The sequence below is a fragment of the Artemia sp. Qi Xiang Cuo genome, unplaced genomic scaffold (assembly GCF_049724085.1).
Source record: "Artemia sp. Qi Xiang Cuo unplaced genomic scaffold, ASM4972408v1 HiC_scaffold_2954, whole genome shotgun sequence".
In the NCBI taxonomy this organism is placed as follows: domain Eukaryota; kingdom Metazoa; phylum Arthropoda; class Branchiopoda; order Anostraca; family Artemiidae; genus Artemia; species Artemia sp. Qi Xiang Cuo.
Genome location: NW_028300808.1, coordinates 3,006,101 through 3,020,188, shown reverse-complemented (window position 1 = coordinate 3,020,188; position 14,088 = coordinate 3,006,101). Strand labels below are relative to the sequence as shown.

At 36.5% G+C, this 14,088-nt stretch overlaps 1 pseudogene; it reads left to right on the top strand.

Moving 5' to 3' along the window:
- Nucleotides 1-2: 2 nt before the first annotated feature.
- Nucleotides 3-6,270, top strand: LOC148938376 (protein adenylyltransferase FICD pseudogene; annotated as a pseudogene).
- Nucleotides 6,271-14,088: the final 7,818 nt, after the last annotated feature.

Here is a 14,088-nt window from a genome sequence, read left to right as displayed (position 1 = left end):
ATATGGTTGTTCACTGTCGGAGTGATGATGTGTTTTGCTTCCAGTACGATGTTAGGGAGTGTTCAACTTGATTGCCCCAGTTTGTTACGAGTTATAAGAAGTGTTAATTAAATGAAAATTTTATTTCTTGTTTTGTAATAAGATGCCTTCTAAGCGAGTTATACGTAATTTAAAAAAAACAGTACTATACAAAAAACAGAGACAACATCTTGAAAAGAAAAAAGCAAAGGTATTCAACTGACAAGGCGTATCGAGAAGTAATAATTGAGAGAGAAAAACAAAACAGCAAGATGTGTTATCACAATGATGAAGATTATAGACATGCGAAAATTGAGACAGCCAAACAAAAGAGTAAGGAACGGTATGATAATGATGAAGATTACAGAGAAGCAACAATTGAGACAGCCAAACAAAAGAGCAAGGAGCGGTATGATAACGATAAAGATTACCGAAACAAACATAAGGAAAAAGTTGCTATCAGAATAATGGGTAGATACTGGGGTGACAAAAGCTATAATGAAAAAATTAAATTCTCTGCGAGGTTGTACCGAAGAACGCATAAGGACAAAGGGAAAAATTACATTCAGAATCCGGGTTGCAGCGGTAGCTAGCAACCTAGTAAGAGACGATCACGTCAAATGTTAAGAAATATAAAAACCCATAGCTCCAAAAAAAAAGGAATCAGATCAAAACAAAAAGTACACCATTAGAACTGCCTTATCCGAAATCCCTATATAGTAAAATTTTTGTCCCTTGGCTTGACCAGCAAGGGAAATATATTGGCTTGAAAATCAAGAAAAGTTGCAGCTACTACAACATTCTGCCTAAATGGGATATTTTTTTTTCTTTTGTATCCAGAGATAGCTTGGCACTGGAACATCGTAGAGAGTTGTTCAATAGCTCATTTTAAAGGAAATTATTTGGGTTAAAAATCATTAGTAACTAAAATAAATTATTCCTAAAAGAGAATAAATTTTTCCACCAAAAACTACATTTTGATGTCTTTTCATGCTGCAGTCTTTTCAAAGATATTTGATTTTTGTAAATATTTTTGCAGTTTACATAATAACTTTAGCGATTCTAAACTGAAAAATAAAATATATTAAAAAATTGAATTTTTTGGTCAGAAAATACATAGTACATCCCACATCGGGTAGTTAAAACCTAACCAAAAATAAAACTAATTTTATCATTTTAAGGTATCCGGGTTGCAGCATTAGCTAGCAACCTAGTAAGAGACGATCACGTCCAATGTTAAGAAATATAAAAACCCATAGTTCCTAACAAAGGAGTCAGATCAAAACAAAAAGTACACCATTAGAACCGCCTTGTCCGAAACCCCTGTATAGTAAACTTTCTGTCCCTTGGCTTGAACAGCAAGGGAAATATATTGGTTTTTAAATCAAGAAAAGTGGCAGCTACTACAAAATTCTGCCTAAACGGGATATTTTTTTCCCGGGTTGCAGCGGTAGCTAGCAACCTAGTAAGAGCCGATCACGTCCAATGTTAAGAAATATAAAAACCCATGGTTCCTAAAAAAGGAGTCAGATCAAATTAAAAAGTACACCATTAGAACCACCTTGTCCGAAACCCCTGTATAAGAAACTTTCTGTCCCTTGGCTTGAACAGCAAGGGAAATATATTGGCATGAAAATCAAGAAAATTGACTTTAACCACGTTATTCTCCCCAAACGGGATATTTTTTTCTTTTTTCTTTTTTCTTTTTCTTTTCCACAGATAGCTTGGCACTGGAACATCGTAGAGGGTTGTTCAATAGCTCATTTTAAAGGAAATTAATTGGGTTAAAAACCTTTTGTAACTAAAATAAATTATTTCTAAAAGAGAATAAATTTTTCCACCAAAAACTGCATTTTTGATGTCTTTTCACACTGCAGTCTTTCAAACATAATCGTATACCAGCGGTAAGATTTGAACCCACTCCTCCGAAGAGACTGGTGGCTAACACCAGTGTCTTGGACCACTCGGCCAGGCTGCCTCTAATAAATAAATATATATGTGAATTTGGGTTGCAGCAGTAGCTAGCAACCTAGTAAGAGACGATCAGTCCCATGCTAAGAAATATAACAAAACTCCTAAAAATAGAGTAAGATCAAAACAAAAGTACATCATTAGAACTACCTTGTCTGAAACCCTACTAGATAAATAATGAATGTCGTAGCTTTATATTATAATAAAGAACGACTTCTTGCCTATACTAAATTTTATACGCCGCTTAATTATAGTATAGGTTAGTAATTCAACAGATAGCTTGGCACTGGAACATCGTAGAGAGTTGTTCAATGGCTCATTTTAAAAGAAATTAATGGGTTTTAAAAACGTTTTGTAATTAAAACAAATTGTTTTTATTACATTAAGCAATTTTAATTATATTCCTTGAGAAATCATCACAAGTAAAAATTTCCCATACGGAAATTGAACTCAAGCCAACTGGTTGAGAGCTATCCCAACCTCTAGACCATATAGGATATATTAAAATATCCGATTAATGAAGTTTATGTTAAAGAACAAATTATAAACCTAGTTAGCTGTCTGAATATTTGAGGATCGTCTTTTACTATTCCAAAGAAGAAAAAGCCGTAGGCTTTTTCCTGTTTGTAATTTATAATCCAGGTTCAAGCGGTATCCGGGTTGCAGCGGTAGCTAGCAACCTAGTAAGAGACGATCATCCGGGTTGCAGCGGTAGCTAGCAACCTAGTAAGAGACGATCAGGTACAATGTTAAGAAATATAAAAACGCCTAACTCCTAAAAAACGAGTCAGATCAAAACAAAAAGTACACCATTAGAACCGCCTTGTCCGAAACCCTATAAAGGAAACTTACCGCCCTTTGGCTTGAATAACAAAGAAAATATATTTGCTTGAAAATCAAGAACATTGACTTCAACCACGTTATTCTCCACAAACGGGATATTTTTTCTTTCTTTCTTCTTTTCCACAGATAGCTTGGCACTGGAACATCGTAGAAAGTTGTTCATTGGCTCATTTTAAAGGAAATCTCTAGATCTAGTGCCATTTGTACTTAATTTTTTTTTAATTAATTATTTTTTACGAAAAACTTAATTTTTTATATACAATATTGATCAATGACGTCATAGTCGTTGGATGTATTTAGTATTACATATCCGGGTTGCAGCGGTAGCTAGCAACCTAGTAAGAGACGATCAGGTCCAATGTTAAGAAATATAAAAACCCATAGCTCCTAAAAAAGGAGTCAGATCAAAACAAAAAGTATACCATTAGAACCGCCTTATCCGAAACCCCTGTATAGTAAACTTTCTGTCCCTTGGCTTGAACAGCAAGGGAAATATATTGGCTTAAAAATCCAGAAAAGTGGCAGCTACTACAACATTCTGCCTAAACGGGATATTTTTTTCTTTTTTCTTTTGTTTCCAGAGATAGCTTGGCACTGGAACATCGCAGAGACTTGTTCAATAGCTCATTTTAAAGGAAATTAATTGGGTTACAAATCTATAGTAAATAATATAAATTATTTCTAAAAGAGAATAAATTTTTCCACCAAAAACTGCATTTTTGATGTCTTCACACTGCAGTCTTTCCAACATAATCGTATACCAGCGGTAAGATTTGAAACCACGCCTTCGAAGAGACTAGTGGCTAACACCAGTGCCTTGGACCACTCGGCCAGCCTGCCTCTCATAAATATATATATGTGAATTTGGGTTGCAGCAGTAGCTAGCAACCTAGTAAGAGACGATTAGTCCAATGCTAAGAAATATAAAAACCCAAAACTCCTAAAAATAGAGTCAGATCAAAACAAAAGTACATCATTAGAACTACCTTGTCTGAAACTCTACTAAATAAATAATGAATGTCATCATAGTTTTATATTAGAGCTATGACGGGAACAAAAAAACACGAAATTATATTGTTGTTTCTGAAGACGTCATGAAATAATACCATTGCACCATGACGTCATGAAATAAAATCATTACGCCGTGACGTCATAATTACTATATAATTAACGTCAAAACTGTAAATGGTCTCATTCATGAATACACAATGGTTAGATCAAAGCAAGCTACACGCAAGTTAAAAAAACAGTACTACAAAAAAAACAGAGATAGTATTTCGAAAAGAAAAAAGCAAAGGTATTCAACCGACCAGGCGTATCGAGAAGTAATAATTGAGAGTGCAAAACAAAACAGCAAGATATGTTATCACAATGATGAAGATTATAGACATGCGAAAATTGAGACAGCCAAACAAAAGATCAAGGAACGTTATCAAAATGATGAAGATTACCGAATCAAATATAAGAAAAAAGAAAAGCAACGGTATACAATCGACCAGGCGTATCAATAAGTAAAAATTGAGAGAGCCAAACAAAACATCGAGGAGTGTTACTGGGGTGACAAAAGCTATAATGAAAAAATTAAATTCTCTGCGAGGTTGTAACGAAGAACACATAAGGAGAAAGGGAAAAATTACATTCAGAAATACAAGAAGATGGCAAAAATGCAGGCTGATCTTTGTAAATTGAGAAACTTTTTACGCATGTTTAACCAGGATCATTTATAATAAAGAACGACCTATTGCCTATACTAAATTTTTTACAATAAGGAACAAACTGTACCCCATAGTATAATAAAGAACGAACTCTTGCCTATATTAACATGTATAGGCAACTTAACTATACTTAATAATTAGACTTATTTATTTTATAAGAGACGATCATTTTTAAAATAAAGAACGACCTCTTGCCTATACTAAATTTTATACGCCACGTAATTATAGTATAGGATAGTAATTCAACAGATAGCTTGGCACTGGAACATCGTAAAGAGTTGTTCAATGGCTCATTTTAAAGGAAACTAATTGGGTTTAAAACCTTTTGTAATTAAAACAAATTATTTTTATTACATTAAGAAATTTTAATTATGCTCCTTAAGAAATCATCATAAGTAAAAATTTCCCATAAGGAAATTGAACTCAAGCCAACTGGGTGAGAGCTATTATAGTAAAGAACGAACTATAGCCTATAGTAATTGAACTACAAAGCACTCCATTAGACTAATATGAAGGATGGGTCTACTTAATTATAGTCCTGCTACAGATTGATCAATGATGTCATAATCGTTGGTTGTAGCCAGGTCGTCTCTTACTATTCCAATTAAGAAAAAGCCAAGGGCTTTTTCCTGTTTGTAATCAAACAGTTCATGGTATCGAACTTTATAGTAAGATCTGGGTTGCATCCGGGTCCAGCGTGCTTGAGATTTAGCACCTGGCCTTTCAGACATTTTGAACTCTTATGGTGAATATCTGGAAAGAACAAGACATAGCAGATTTTTATTACCAAACAGCCCTAAGTATATCTCCTTGCCATTCCCGAGCTTTAGAGAACCACAAGAGAACGCTGCCTTTAGTAAACAAACTTGATGAGTGTTTGCTACTGAATACTGCAGGAAAGATAGATGAAATTGTGACGTTTCCCGATGAAGCAGTTTTTAAAGAAGTTTCAAATGATATTAAGTCTCGCTATGTTTAACATACAGCCGGGATTGAAGGTAATACTATGACTTTAGCACAGACACGTTTGGTACTTGAAAGTCGAAACCCTATGCCCGATAAAAGCTTAATTGAATATAATGAGATTCTTGGAATTGATAACGCTTTAACATATCTCTCGAGTGCTCTGCTTAACAAACCAGGCGATATATCAGAGGAGGACATATTACAAATACATAGTTATGTGCTGCGTCTGGTAGACTCCAGTGAAAGAGGGGTTTACCGTCATACCAAGGTGTCTGTTAACGGTCATAAGCCTCCACCTCCACAAGAAGTAAGGTTTCTCATGACTGAATTTATCAACTGGCTCAACTCAACTGACGCGAGAAGCTTACATCCGATTAAATACGCTGCACTTGCTCATTTTAAGCTGGTATCAATTCACCCATTTACTGATGGCAATGGAAGAACTTCCAGACTTCTAATGAATCTAATGATAATGCGAGCTAAATTTCCTCTCGTAATTATCGATAAAGAAGAAAAGAGTTCGTATTTCCAAGCTCTAGAAATTGCTCATCAGGGTGATGTGCGTCCTTTCATAAGGTTTGTTGCTTACTCTGTAGAAGAAACGCTAAATGTGTTTCTTCTGGCCATGTCACACCCAGTATTTCATCTTGCAGTAGAGATAGAAAATGTCAAGAGCATCCGCTGTGGAGCAAACGTATTTAAATTAATTGGTCATCCTGCGAATGTTGAGGACCGGTCCCCGATCGCTCCCCTGTGAGGACCGAGTCCAAGCGTAAAAGACACATTAGCTGTTTGTGAGTATAAAAGACTCAATTGTTTTTATTGTAGTTTCAACTCGTTTTCAAGTTGGGTCTGATTGCTCGTTTTAATTTGTGTGAGTTTTGTTCATTCATAGTAATTCGTCTTCTTCTTAAATTTGTCTTGTTATATGTCTTATTGCTGCCCGTTATAAATTCCAATATCATTCTTTGCTTTTTATTTTACTCTATGATTTGTTGCTTTTGTAGATGTTTGAGCATTTCTACATAAATTTGACAGCAGAAGAATTCTTCCAATTGCACAAAAAACAGATCTAGAATTCATACAAGAAACAAAAAAGCAGTAGCTTTTCAAAGTAAATCAACTAAATAAAAAGATTGAGCTGGTTAAAATATACTACTACTGCTAACTCTATGCAGCACCAAACCGCATAAGGTCTGCTCAACTGTACACGCTCCTCCTCCATCTCAATATGTTCAAGGCTTCCTTACCACTTCCAAAGATCTAGATGTCACAGTTTCTGTTTTCACAGTTTTTAGCACACTAACCAAAGATATATATATAAAAAAAAATGGTTACACACGGCCTTTACTATGAGGAAATGGAAAAAGAACCCCCTCTTCCCACGAAAATAAAACACAAGTTCTCTTACCTCTGCTCCTCCCACAGAGAACGTTTTTTTGAATTGCTCAACAGAATTACCCAAGTCGTATGAAAAAACAGAATATGCTTACCAAACCCAAAACATCATTCCAACTAGAACATCATTGCCAAAGCACCAGACGAAGAAAAGAAATTACCAAGATAAGGTGCTATACTCACTAAAACAAGACTTTCGAAGAACCTCTGGAAATGGCTTCATTTTCCCCAGGTATTATTAACTCACTTTGTAAACTTTTACAAGGCTCTGATCCAGTGTAACAACTTGTACGTTGAGGACAAAAAAGCCTTTGAGCCTTACACCGTGAGAACAAATGCAATAAGGCAAACAATTATGGGGTGAAACACACTACTGTGAGATAGCCATTTTGTTAAAAATAGTCTGGAGAACATATAGCAATGCCTCCTGGGTTGGCATATTCCCCCAGAGCCCAGGGGCAAGGATTGTAACTTATGGACTGGGGGCATATTAGGATTTAATGGAACGGGTAATCGTATAAACTTCAGATGGGGCTTGTTTAGTTTGAAATTGGAAGTTATATTGCCCTCTTTAAGAGTCAAAAGGAATTTGAGAGCAACCACACCCACCACTTCCCCGATTTCCTCCGATCAAAATCTTAAGATAGCAATTTCGTTTTGTGTAGTAAAAGGGTCTGGAAATTATTTCTTTGAAGATGACAAGCCCAACCCCTCACATCCCTCATGGGAGGGGGATGCCCTGGAGGCATATAAGGATTTTATAGTAAGGATGGTCGTAAATACTTCATAGGGGCTCATTCGATTGGTAATCAGAAGTTCTAGTGCCTTTTTTAAGAGTGAAAGTGATCAGATAATATCTACCCCCCCCCCCAAACGTCATGTGGGCAACTAGCCCCCCCCCCCAAATACCCCGCTTTTCCCAAAACGCATCTGATTGAGACAAACCAGCCCCTTCCCCCCTATCATTTCCCAAAACAAACATCCAGCAAAGTTTTGAGACGTATATTTTACAGCATGTTGAAAGGCTCAGTAATTGAGTTTTTGGGGATGTTTTATACAGAGACGAATCGAAATCCTACTGATGATACTGACATTAATGTTGATTTTGCACCAATCTATAAACGATCAAATTCCGGTTCACACTGCTGCGGTATCAGCTTTCTCATTGCATTCATAGATAGGTATTGTTATTTCCATAATTAAAGTGCCTCTAATCAATGGCAGTTAATTGCCTCTAATTAATGCCGTTGTTGCTAACGAATAGTGTAAGATTTTTATGTTATATCTACCATTTACCTGCCTTTTTCCCTCGGTATTATTGCTTTTACATCAATATTAGCGCCTAGAAATATGGAGGCCGATTAGGGCTAAATCTCCCAGAACACCTCCTGAAAGTCAAAGGATCTTAATGAAAATCACATGATTAAATTCAGAGTATCCAAGAACCCTGATTTAGAAGTTTATATGTCCCATCTGCAAAAACGTGGACGTTTGTATTTTTTGCCAGAAGAAAGATCCTGGATGCGTGTTTATTTGTTTGTTTTCTGCAGGGGGGATTGCATCAAAACAACGGTCCTTGAACATCGGGAAAGGGCTCATTCGAACGAAAATTAATAATTCTAGTATCCCTTTTAAGTGACCGAAAAATTGGAGAGCAAATAGACCCCCTCCCCCTTCCTCTTTTTCCTCAAGGTCATCTGATCAAAATTTTGAAAGATCCATTTTGTTCAGCATAGCGGAAAGTTCTAAGAACTATGCTTTTGGAGATAACTTGACCCTCCATAGCCCTTGGGGAAAGGTCTTTAAGTTATGAAATTTATCCATTGTTTACGCATATTTTTGTTGTTGGGACTTATGCATACATTTTTCGGGTGGAGGAGGGGGAGGATTTAACGGGGGGATTTTCCACAGAGAGAATTTTCCACAGAGAGAATTTTCATGGAGAAGGAATTTTACGGGGATGAACATTACAGGGGAAATTTTACACAAATTTTACACTGGGGGAATTAGCCAGAATTCCTACACAAATTTGTTTTTATTAATCTTACTTTTTATTTATCGATTCAATTTTACTTGTGGAGATGTTATGTGAAATTGTCTTGGGAAAATTTTTACTGGCTTGGAGCTGTCTAAAGTCCGGAATTTGATCGTTTATAGATTGGTGCAAAATCAACATTAATGTTCTCGGCCGATTTGGGAATAAAATTATAGGTAAATGAATTATTTACCCATGGACTATCTACTCCCACTCCCTCCCTGTGCATACGTGCCAGTGCCGGTAAAATAAATTTTAAATCATAATTTGCATTGTGGATAAAAACTGGGATAAAAACTGCTGGCTACCATTTAAGTTACACGATTGATGCGCTACCCCTCTAAAATTACTACCCCCGGAGGATATTTCCTGCCACAAGGGATTGTGGTCTCTGACTCCCCTCCTCCCTCTTTTCCCTTTAGTCCCCTTATCCTCCTCTTCAAACTCCCCCTTACAAAACCAGCATATTTTTTGATTTTTAATCGTGAGACGATCCTCTGCAGACAACACCATAGGATAATGCGTATTTCTCAAACGAGAAATAGGGCCAATAGCTGTGCCAATTAATTTAGTCAGTGCCTTGATAATGCACTCTCCCTCATCCAATGTTTCTACTATTTATAACAACTGCATGGTGTTAGAACTGTCTCTTTGGGCATGGGCATAAGACACTGCAATAGCTTGATGTTCTTTGACTTGGTTTGGATATTGAAGATCGTTCACTTCCACCACCTTAGCTTCACAGTCCAAAGATGTTTTGTTGCACTGGAGGGGAGGATGTTTTGAAAATTTTTAAAGTGTTAAAAGACCATATCACTTGAAACCGTTTCCACTGTCTGGTAACCATGCTGTCTCCAATGCCTCATATGATTTTGTAACTTTAATTCCATCCAAAATCTAGACAGGCATGTTGGACAGTAGAAACGTGTCCCCATCTTCATGCCCTCTTCCAGAACTCTCCATATGTCTTTAATTGGGTTAAAATGGCCAATTGAATGGGCTAGATCACTAGATGGTGGTGTGTACAACAACCAAATCCAGTGTTTGACTAATTCAATTGACGGGCCCCTTACTGGGAAAACCACCCCCTTCTTTTTATAACGAACCCCCTCTTCAAATTCAGTTTCATACTGAACCACAGTAACGCCGATATTTAAATGGGCATTGGCCCTTTCAAAAATATCAATAGATCTTGGCGTTACTGGGTATTTTCTCTCTAAACAAGTGAAATCCACAATGGGAAAATTGCACCCTTCCTTCCCATGTACAGCCCAATCGTCTAAATTCGTCTTGGTAGCGTCACGTGCTAGAAGCTCGAATGCTGATATGAGGAAAGCGTACTTGAAACATTTTTGACCTATTTCAAAACAGATCCGCTAGACACCACGACAACCTACTAAATCTGGATTATAATTTAAAACTGTATCCCTATCAGACCCACCACTCCCTCTTAAAATAAAATCTCTTAAATTTACAAATAGTCACACTTAAATTTTCAACAAAAAGAACTGCAGAGCCGCTCCCATTTTCGTTATAGTTCTCAAGATGTGTAATAATATGACCTATCCACTCGCAAAAAAACACCCTCAAAATTTTCTAAATTTGAATAAATCACACGCATCTCGGAGTGTACATAATGGTGGTAAACTTCACTTTTTCCCTCATTTAAATAGAACACCTTAAAAACTATTTAAACCTTAATTGAATCCCTCCCCCCTCCCCATAACTGAATTTGGTTCTCTAGCAGTACACGAATTCTATCTACATCGTCAAGCACAATTTCTATGGGGTCAAACACAAAAGTGAATTAAAAGGGTCACTAAAAGTCGCAGTGTAGACAACTATTGCATTTAAAATTGTATTTGATAGCTGAAATTCGGGAAAAGTCGTAAATTGGTTATTACCCCCCTCCGCCTCTTGTGTATTATTAACAACACCCCTTCCCCCTCCCCCACTTTGTTCAATATTTGGGGTATGGGAATCCACTTCATTCGATTGAAGTGGAAGTAGGTTAACGGGGGCTAGAGGAGGAGGATTCCCTGTTAATTTCCGGGTAAAATCATCCAAAAAGTGTAATGTGTTTTGACTCAAGTCCCCCTGCCCAACTGTGCTATTATCTACATTAGAATAATCAGTTAGAAACTCATCAGTATTAAACGGTATTTCATTAATGATACCGTCCCATCTTGAATTGTTTGGGAGCTCCACAGGTGCGTCCTCTCCTTCTCCAACTGACGAGCAGGGGGGAGATGGCGTGTATGGGACCAATGCAACCTATAAATGAAAAATAGCTTATTTTCAAAGTGTTCAAATCATCCCTATTGTTTTTTTTTAAATTGGATTATTATTTGCATGTGTTTAGTAGTAGCATATACACTACTCAATTGATATTCTGAAAGAAAATCCAACTTAACGAAAATCTAAAACGCTTTACATAGAAGGCAATTTGATTTTGTTCATACAATACCTTCCCAATTTCCAGTATTTAATACTCCCCTCCAAGCCGGCCCAGCGGACCACCGAGGCGCTTCGCGAGCCCCGTGGCGCGCGGCGCTTCCCGTGATGGTTTTCCGACCCGCCGCAGTGGGCCCCGTGGTGCTGCCCGGGTGCCACAGCGATCGCCCCCCTCCTTGTATACGATAAACTATAATATTCAATTGCGAAAAACAGCAACATTTTGAGATAAAAAGTATCTAGTCAATCTATCAGTAATTGCGACTAGAAATTAACGAAAAATATTATTAAGAGAGCGAAGAAATAGCAACAGCTTATGGCTACAGTCAGAGAACAGAGAAAATAGCAACGATTAGAAAAAAAGAGTGGTTTGACAAAGCAAAAACAAAAAAAAATATATTATATTTAGATATCTCTCAGGGAGGGGGGAGCAGAGAAATTTAAAACAATGGTTGGAGCGGGGGGGGGGTAATATTTTAATATCTCTGAGACACACACACTTTTACAGCGCGATGAAAAATGGCTATGTTTAGATATTTCTATAAGTTATGTAAAAAAAAATGCTCACATTTGCAAATTCCGGTTGTATTCGAGTACCCGAAGGCCCAGGCGAAGCATGCTGTACCTCCTGACCTTGTGTAGGTGGGGCAGTTCTTGAAGGTCCACGGAGAGCGGATGGGCAAGCGATGTCACAATCCTGTGCAGATTTGGCAGCAGCTTGGGTAGGCAACACTTGTTTCGGAGGCTTTGACCAGTGGACATATTGCATAGTTTTAGTCTTCACAGGGGTCGCATCATTATCCCTTGCTTTCTTCAGTGGTGAGGAGTCAATACACTCTTTACTATTTGCCTTGAAAGAAGAGAAAAAAATTAGTATCAAAATAATTTCCCCCTTTTTACAGAAGGAAAACTACTTCCTTACAGATTGTGAACTCATTAGCTTAAATATTTTAATCTCGTCTGTTATTTCTAAGATATTCAGAAAAATACAATTAAAGGGAGACCGTTAACTCTTATTGAATGTCTGCTCAGCATCTTCGCAAGTTGTAAGGTTCAATGTTGTCAACATTATTACTAAAATTAGAAACCATATGTGTAAGATATAAAGGCTATAACAGATGTGATTCAAACTGAGTGGGGGGAAAACATCTTTTAAAATATCTGACACACTTTTATAGTTTTGAAAAAAAAGCGAAAAGAAAAGTAATAAGAGATGGAATAAAAGGTATAAAATTATCAGCTTTTGAAAAAACAGAGGTATTTACTTGATAGCCTATCCGTTTCCTCATAGAAAATTGGGTTTAAATAAAAAGCAGTTTATAACGTAAAGAATTTTCTATGAGGAACTATGATCAGAATATAGTGCTCTTTTCGGCTTCACTACGAGAATTCAGCAGACTGAATGTATACGATAATTGACCTGATTTAAAAGGGGGAACAATGTCCTTTAATATCTCTGAAACACTTTTACTGTGATGAAATGAATCGATTGTTGGAAGGCCCCTTAAAACTATAATATTCTAGTGAAAAACGGCATTTTGAGATAAAAAGGTTCTCTAACAGTAAACTAGAAATTAGCTAAAAATATTATTATGAAGTTGAAAAATAGCGAAGATGTCTACAGTAGGCAGAGAAAATAGGAATGATTAAAAAAGAGTGGTTTCTTTGACAAGCAAAAAAAAATTATATTATATTTAGATATCTCTCAGGGAGGGGGAGCAGAGAAATTTAAAACAATGGTTGGAGCGAGGGGGGTTAATATTTTAATATCTCTGAGACACACACTTTTATAGCGCGATGAAAAATGGCTATGTTTAGATATTTCTATAAGTTATGTAAAAAAAATGCTCACATTTGCAAATTCCGGCTGTATTGTTAGCAATATTTTTGTTAGCAATATTATTGTAAGCAAAAAAAATATTGTTAGCAATTATTTTTGGGGGTATAACTTGTTTCACTCTTACATAGAATATAGAATTCCAATGTCCTAAATATCTATCACTATTTTTACCAACAATTAGTTCCTCGTTATTTTCAGACGAACCCGGAATTACGTTAAAAGTATTAAAAGCCGAAATTGGCTGAGAGCTCCAATCTAAACAAAACAGGAAAAGGAGATTCCAAAATTATCTATAACCTCGTACGGAGAGTTCATGTCAAAACATCGCGGCATAATGCCTGAGAATTGACAGAATTCAGTTACAGGAAAGATCACCATACATAAAAGCAATAATTCATCAAAAAAGAGAATTTTATCTAGTGCGAGAATTATCGTTGTAAACACATTGGGGGGGTTTTGAAGGGGTTTATATGGTAAAAAGAACACATTTTATGTTTTCTAGTGAGTATAACTATAGCATGGTGGAGGAGTTTGTATTGGAGTGGGAGGGGGGACTTACCTAAATATACTTAAGGGTGATCACGGAAAATACTTTAATATTGAAAATAAAAATGAAAACATACTACAACGGAACTCACATGGTAAATTGAGGTTGCCAATGCTTCAATCTCATCACTAATATTCATTCTTGTTTCCTCTGTGTCACAATACTTTCTGATAATTTAATCACAATGCATGTTCGTTATATACAAAATCCCAATGGTAAATTGTTATGTAATGGGGAAACCATATGTAAGCGAGTCTCTGATTGGTCTAAATGGAGATGTAACCGACACACTGATCGGTTT